Genomic DNA, 6,966 nt, shown 5'->3' on the forward strand with positions numbered 1-6,966 from the left:
CCCCGTCCGTTCGGACGGGGAGGGGCGAATCCAGCCCCTCCCCTGTCACGGCAGAGAGTCGTGACACGATAGAGAGGTGAGCGAACCCGGTATGTGTTCGCTCACCTCCCGATCTACTGAGCCGACCTGTGACAGTCTCATTGTCACAGGTCGGCTAGAACTATGAGGAGGAGTGACAAGCCCCTCCCCCCTCATAGATCTCCTTTAAAACCCCCCAAGAGTCGTATATTTCCTGAAAGCACAGACGGCTGCAAGTTATTATATGATATATGAGCACAAATCTTTATCAAACCCAAAATGTCAGTAAAAATTACACTTTAGATAAAGTTTAGTACACAAAAACAGAATATAAACCCAAATTATTTCTAAAATATAAAAGATGAGGTTGTGCTGAGCAAAGAGATACCCAACGTGCCAAACTCAAAAATTGCGTGATCCCTCGAAACCCACTGGTGAAAAATACCAGTGCCCCAAATTTTCCATAGACGATGTTTTAATGCCCCCCCTCCCCCACACACACACACACTATCATTATAAATTTAAAGTTCTGATATATACCGCAGTGCTGTACAGAGGAGCTTACACTCTAATGTCTCCCCACAGTCACACCAGTCTCTGTACAGAGGAGCTTACACTCTAATGTCCCCTCCCCCACACAGTCACATCAGTCTCTGTACAGAGGAGCTTACACTCTAATGTCCCCTCCCCCCACAGTCACATCAGTCTCTGTACAGCGACAGTCCAGGATGACTTCAAGCTCATTGGACCCCCAGATTTGGCTGCAGTGGGTGGGGTCGGGTCCAGTTTGGGGCTGAGGCAAGCAGAGAATGGTCAGGCAGGCAGTCCGGTTAGGCAACAAGCAGTCAGTAGGCAAGGCAGGAGGTGAGAGTGTAGGCAGGTGACTAGCAGAGTGATCCGGGTCAGCAGAACTGGACCAGACTTCAGTACTCTAGCTCTTCACACACTGGATTGAAGACACAGCAGCAGCCACTTCCAGAGCTGGTGCATAAATACCCCTCCGGATCAGAGGGCATACCCGGCATTGTCTCATGAAGTTTTGGACATTTTGGCCCAGATTCTACCACGATTCAAAGTACTGGCAGGGAGCCTGTGAGTGTCATTCAAAGTACTGGCAGGGAGCCTGTGAGTGCCATTCGAAGTACTGGCAGGAATCCTGTGAGTGCCATTCGAAGTACTGGCAGGAAGCCTGTGAGTGCCATTCGAAGTACTGGCAGGGAGCCTGTGAGTGCCATAAGAGGTACTGGCAGGGAGCCTGTGAGTGCCATAAGAGGTACTGGCAGGGAGCCTGTGAGTGCCATAAGAGGTACTGGCAGGGAGCCTGTGAGTGCCATAAGAGGTACTGGCAGGGAGCCTGTGAGTGCCATAAGAGGTACTGGCAGGGAGCCTGTGAGTGCCATAAGAGGTACTGGCAGGGAGCCTGTGAGTGCCATAAGAGGTACTGGCAGGGAGCCTGTGAGTGCCATAAGAGGTACTGGCAGGGAGCCTGTGAGTGCCATAAGAGGTACTGGCAGGGAGCCTGTGAGTGCCATAAGAGGTACTGGCAGGGAGCCTGTGAGTGCCATAAGAGGTACTGGCAGGGAGCCTGTGAGTGCCATAAGAGGTACTGGCAGGGAGCCTGTGAGTGCCATTCGAAGTACTGGCAGGGAGCCTGTGAGTGTCATTCGAAGTACTGGCAGGGAGCGTGTGAGTGCCATTCGAAGTACTGGCAGGGAGCCTGTGAGTGCCATAAGAGGTAATGGCAGAGAAAATGAATGTGCTGCCAACACACCCTAATGTGGGTAAAGTCATACATGACCCTTTATCTGCTATAATGCAGATGCACTGCCTTGGTCCGCTGGGGTGGCACTCAAAATGAATTGCACCGCAACACAGTAATGCATCTTTCATGTGTTACAGAAATGTATTAGGATCCTTAATATTTGGGAAAACAGTTTCTATTTCTCTAACCCCTTCCCCCCAAATCCCAAGAGTCATAAGTGGGTGGAAGGAACAAACATCCAGCGCTCGTCCCCACAGCCTGTTAGAATGAGGCATCATCCATTGACAGTGAATGGCCCCATTGGCATGCAGCTGGTTGGGCCCCTGAGTCCCGGGTATCCCGGCCAGCCAATGGCAGATTAAGCTCCTGGTTAGCAGCTGTGATATGTATCTGCCGCCTCTGGAATGTGGCAGCATAGTGACAAACCTGCTGCAAGAGCCAAACCGGCTTCATACAGCTTGTTTACCCCTCTAATGTGATCTAAAATGATCCCCGTTCGTGCACCGCGAGGTCACACACCGGGTATGATCACAATGCGGGGGTGAAGACATATGGAGAGTGACAGGACAGCTTCCATCGAGGCCCCTGATAGAGCACAACCTTCACTTCATTGAACCTTATTGTAGAATGATTAGTAATGGACACGACATCGGATCTCCTGAATCTGCCGCTATTATTGTGTATAGAAGAGTAAAACGTCTTACTGCCGGAACCCAAACGATCAAATACGCCGAGGCCACAACATTCCGACCCCCTAATACTGAGGAGGTCCCCCTTCTCCTGACCCCCTAATACTGAGGAGGTCCCCCTTCTCCTGACCCCCCTAATACTGAGAAGGTCCCCCTTCTCCTGACCCCCCTAATACTGAGAAGGTCCCCCTTCTCCTGACCCCCCTAATACTGAGAAGGTCCCCCTTCTCCTGACCCCCCTAATACTGAGAAGGTCCCCCTTCTCCTGACCCCCCTAATACTGAGAAGGTCCCCCTTCTCCTGACCCCCCTAATACTGAGAAGGTCCCCCTTCTCCTGACCCCCCTAATACTGAGAAGGTCCCCCTTCTCCTGACCCCCCTAATACTGAGAAGGTCCCCCTTCTCCTGACCCCCCTAATACTGAGAAGGTCCCCCTTCTCCTGACCCCCCTAATACTGAGAAGGTCCCCCTTCTCCTGACCCCCCTAATACTGAGAAGGTCCCCCTTCTCCTGACCCCCCTAATACTGAGAAGGTCCCCCTTCTCCTGACCCCCCTAATACTGAGAAGGTCCCCCTTCTCCTGACCCCCCTAATACTGAGAAGGTCCCCCTTCTCCTGACCCCCCTAATACTGAGAAGGTCCCCCTTCTCCTGACCCCCCTAATACTGAGAAGGTCCCCCTTCTCCTGACCCCCCTAATACTGAGAAGGTCCCCCTTCTCCTGACCCCCCTAATACTGAGAAGGTCCCCCTTCTCCTGACCCCCCTAATACTGAGAAGGTCCCCCTTCTCCTGACCCCCCTAATACTGAGAAGGTCCCCCTTCTCCTGACCCCCCTAATACTGAGAAGGTCCCCCTTCTCCTGACCCCCCTAATACTGAGAAGGTCCCCCTTCTCCTGACCCCCCTAATACTGAGAAGGTCCCCCTTCTCCTGACCCCCCTAATACTGAGAAGGTCCCCCTTCTCCTGACCCCCCTAATACTGAGAAGGTCCCCCTTCTCCTGACCCCCCTAATACTGAGAAGGTCCCCCTTCTCCTGACCCCCCTAATACTGAGAAGGTCCCCCTTCTCCTGACCCCCCTAATACTGAGAAGGTCCCCCTTCTCCTGACCCCCCTAATACTGAGAAGGTCCCCCTTCTCCTGACCCCCCTAATACTGAGAAGGTCCCCCTTCTCCTGACCCCCCTAATACTGAGAAGGTCCCCCTTCTCCTGACCCCCCTAATACTGAGAAGGTCCCCCTTCTCCTGACCCCCCTAATACTGAGAAGGTCCCCCTTCTCCTGACCCCCCTAATACTGAGAAGGTCCCCCTTCTCCTGACCCCCCTAATACTGAGAAGGTCCCCCTTCTCCTGACCCCCCTAATACTGAGAAGGTCCCCCTTCTCCTGACCCCCCTAATACTGAGAAGGTCCCCCTTCTCCTGACCCCCCTAATACTGAGAAGGTCCCCCTTCTCCTGACCCCCCTAATACTGAGAAGGTCCCCCTTCTCCTGACCCCCCTAATACTGAGAAGGTCCCCCTTCTCCTGACCCCCCTAATACTGAGAAGGTCCCCCTTCTCCTGACCCCCCTAATACTGAGAAGGTCCCCCTTCTCCTGACCCCCCTAATACTGAGAAGGTCCCCCTTCTCCTGACCCCCCTAATACTGAGAAGGTCCCCCTTCTCCTGACCCCCCTAATACTGAGAAGGTCCCCCTTCTCCTGACCCCCCTAATACTGAGAAGGTCCCCCTTCTCCTGACCCCCCTAATACTGAGAAGGTCCCCCTTCTCCTGACCCCCCTAATACTGAGAAGGTCCCCCTTCTCCTGACCCCCCTAATACTGAGAAGGTCCCCCTTCTCCTGACCCCCCTAATACTGAGAAGGTCCCCCTTCTCCTGACCCCCCTAATACTGAGGAGGTCCCCCTTCTCCTGACCCCCCTAATACTGAGGGGCCCCCCTTCTCCTGACCCGTCCAGCCATGGACTCCACTAGACCTCTGGAGGTGCGCTGTGGTATCCGGCACCGAACCGTCAGTAGCAGATCCTATAAGTCCTGAAGGTTGTGAGGTGATCGGCCTCCATGGATCGGACTTCCAGCACATCTCACAGATGATTAATTGGACTGAGATCTGGAGAATTCGGAGGCGGAGTCATCACCTCAGACTCCTTGATGTTCCTCAGACCATTCTTCACCCATGTGTGCCGTGTGGCCGGGATCATTATCCTGCTGAGAGAGGCCACTGCCATCAGGGAACACTGTGTCCTCATCCTCATCTAAGTCACCGCTCCAAGCTCCCCCTCCCCCCCGGGATGGACTACAATCTCAATACAAATTAGTAAACTAAACCTGAGATTGTAGTCCATCCCTGGGGGCGGAGCTTGGAGCGGTGACTACAACACACACACACAGGCTCCATGGGGAACAGACGTAGCCCCCCTCCAGAAGGAAGGACGGTGTCAGAGATGATTGGAGGATGTAAAGCCAAGTGATACAAATCAGATACATTGTTGCTCAGAGTTTGGGGACTCGGAGGGATTTTTAGGGTTTATCTCCGGAGTTTAGTGTCACTTTAGGCATGTTGGGGCCTCTGGTTGTTACTTTCACACCTATGTCATGTTAGGGGATAAGATCATATCATTTTCTTGCAAGAAACACATTTGTTTGGTGCTGGCCTTGCGGTGTCTCTGGATCCGGAGGGCTGCCTCTTCAGACTACACACAGGGGGTCTGATGATCACATCCCTCTCCTGTAGTGTTTCGGACACCTTTCTGGATCCGGGGGGCCGTCATGTCATTTGAACGTCTCACAAGTTTGCTCTGATAAATGTTTATGTTCCGCCTTCATTTCCTATCATCTGACTTGTTGGAGAATTCGGCCCCTTTTCTGTCTCCTGACGCTTCCAGGGCGCCGGGCACTGACCTGATTTCCTGGGTGGAGGCAGCGTTGGTGACCGAGATTTGGGGATGGAAGAACCCGGGACTCAGGGCCTGCTCTCACCTCCCCCACACTCATGGCTCCTCTGGACATGGCCTTTGGTAATTGTTTCTTATCCTGGTCTCAGGGGGGACTCTCGGACCCCATCCTATAGAAGCATAGAATATATTATACCCCAGCTAGGCCGGCTGCCATATATCGGGAGATGCCGGGGAATCAGACATTATTGGGTGGAGGTCACATGATGGAGAATCGTTCTCTGATATGTCACCAGCAGGTGGAGCCGGAGAGCCATCGGTGTGTCCGCCGGATTCTCAGGGATTGTCCAATGGGAGGGTGACGCTGATCTGACAATTGTATCATTTTGTATCCAGTGCACAGATTGTATCAGTTTATAGATTCTCCTTCTCTGAGGTCAGAGGTGAGATATTTTAGGGTGTACACAGCACGGAGACCTTTTAGGGTGTACACAGCACGGAGACCTTTTAGGGTGTACACGGCACGGAGACCTTTTAGGGTGTACACAGCACGGAGATCTTTTAGGGTGTACACAGCACGGAGATCTTTTAGGGTGTACACAGCACGGAGATCTTTTAGGGTGTACACAGCACGGAGATCTTTTAGGGCGTGCACAGCACGGAGATCTTTTAGGGCGTGCACAGCACCGAGATCTTTTAGGGCGTGCACAGCACGGAGATCTTTTAGGGTGTACACAGCACGGAGATCTTTTAGGGTGTACACAGCACGGAGACCTTTTAGGGCGTGCACAGCACGGAGACCTTTTAGGGTGTACACGGCACGGAGATCTTTTAGGGCGTGCACAGCACGGAGACCTTTTAGGGTGTACACGGCACGGAGATCTTTTAGGGTGTACACGGCACGGAGACCTTTTAGGGTGTACACAGCATGGAGACCAGCGGGAGGGGGGGGGTTTGCTTTTTTGTTTCCACTGTTCCGGAACTTATACAGATTGTTATCTTAATGGCGGATTAATCGCATTACAAATAATACAAATGGTGTCACTTTAAGAACTCCATTGTTCCCTTTCTTTAGATATCGCTCTTCGTGGTCAGTGATCCAGGTGAAGAACAGACTGATGAACTCATCTCTCTGTCACTCTGCTCTCTCCACCTATCATCATGCTTCTTGCACTGCAACATACCTGATTAGCTCCTTGTGCTGCTTTTTTCTTCCTCTCTCTCAGCTCTGCTGTACAGGCACTGACGAGGCAAAAGTAGTGGTAACCCCTCATAATGGGCACAGCGGGTGTACAGACCCGGGAACTCAGCACAGGGATGGTGGGGGCCCCTCATAATGGGCACAGCGGGTGTACAGACCCGGGAACTCAGCACAGGGATGGCAAGGGCCCCTCATAATGGGCACAGCGGGTGTACAGACCCGGGAACTCAGCACAGGGATGGTGGGAGCCCCTCATAATGGGCACAACGGGTGTACAGACCCGGGAACTCAGTGTAGGGATGGTGGGGGCCCCTCATAATGGGCACAGCGGGTGTACAGACCCGGGAACTCAGCACAGGGATGGTGGGGGCCCCTCATAATGGGCACAGCGGGTGTACAGACC

The sequence above is a fragment of the Nanorana parkeri genome, unplaced genomic scaffold (assembly GCF_000935625.1).
Source record: "Nanorana parkeri isolate BGI_ZX_2015 unplaced genomic scaffold, ASM93562v1 scaffold2724, whole genome shotgun sequence".
NCBI classification, from domain to species: Eukaryota; Metazoa; Chordata; class Amphibia; order Anura; family Dicroglossidae; genus Nanorana; species Nanorana parkeri.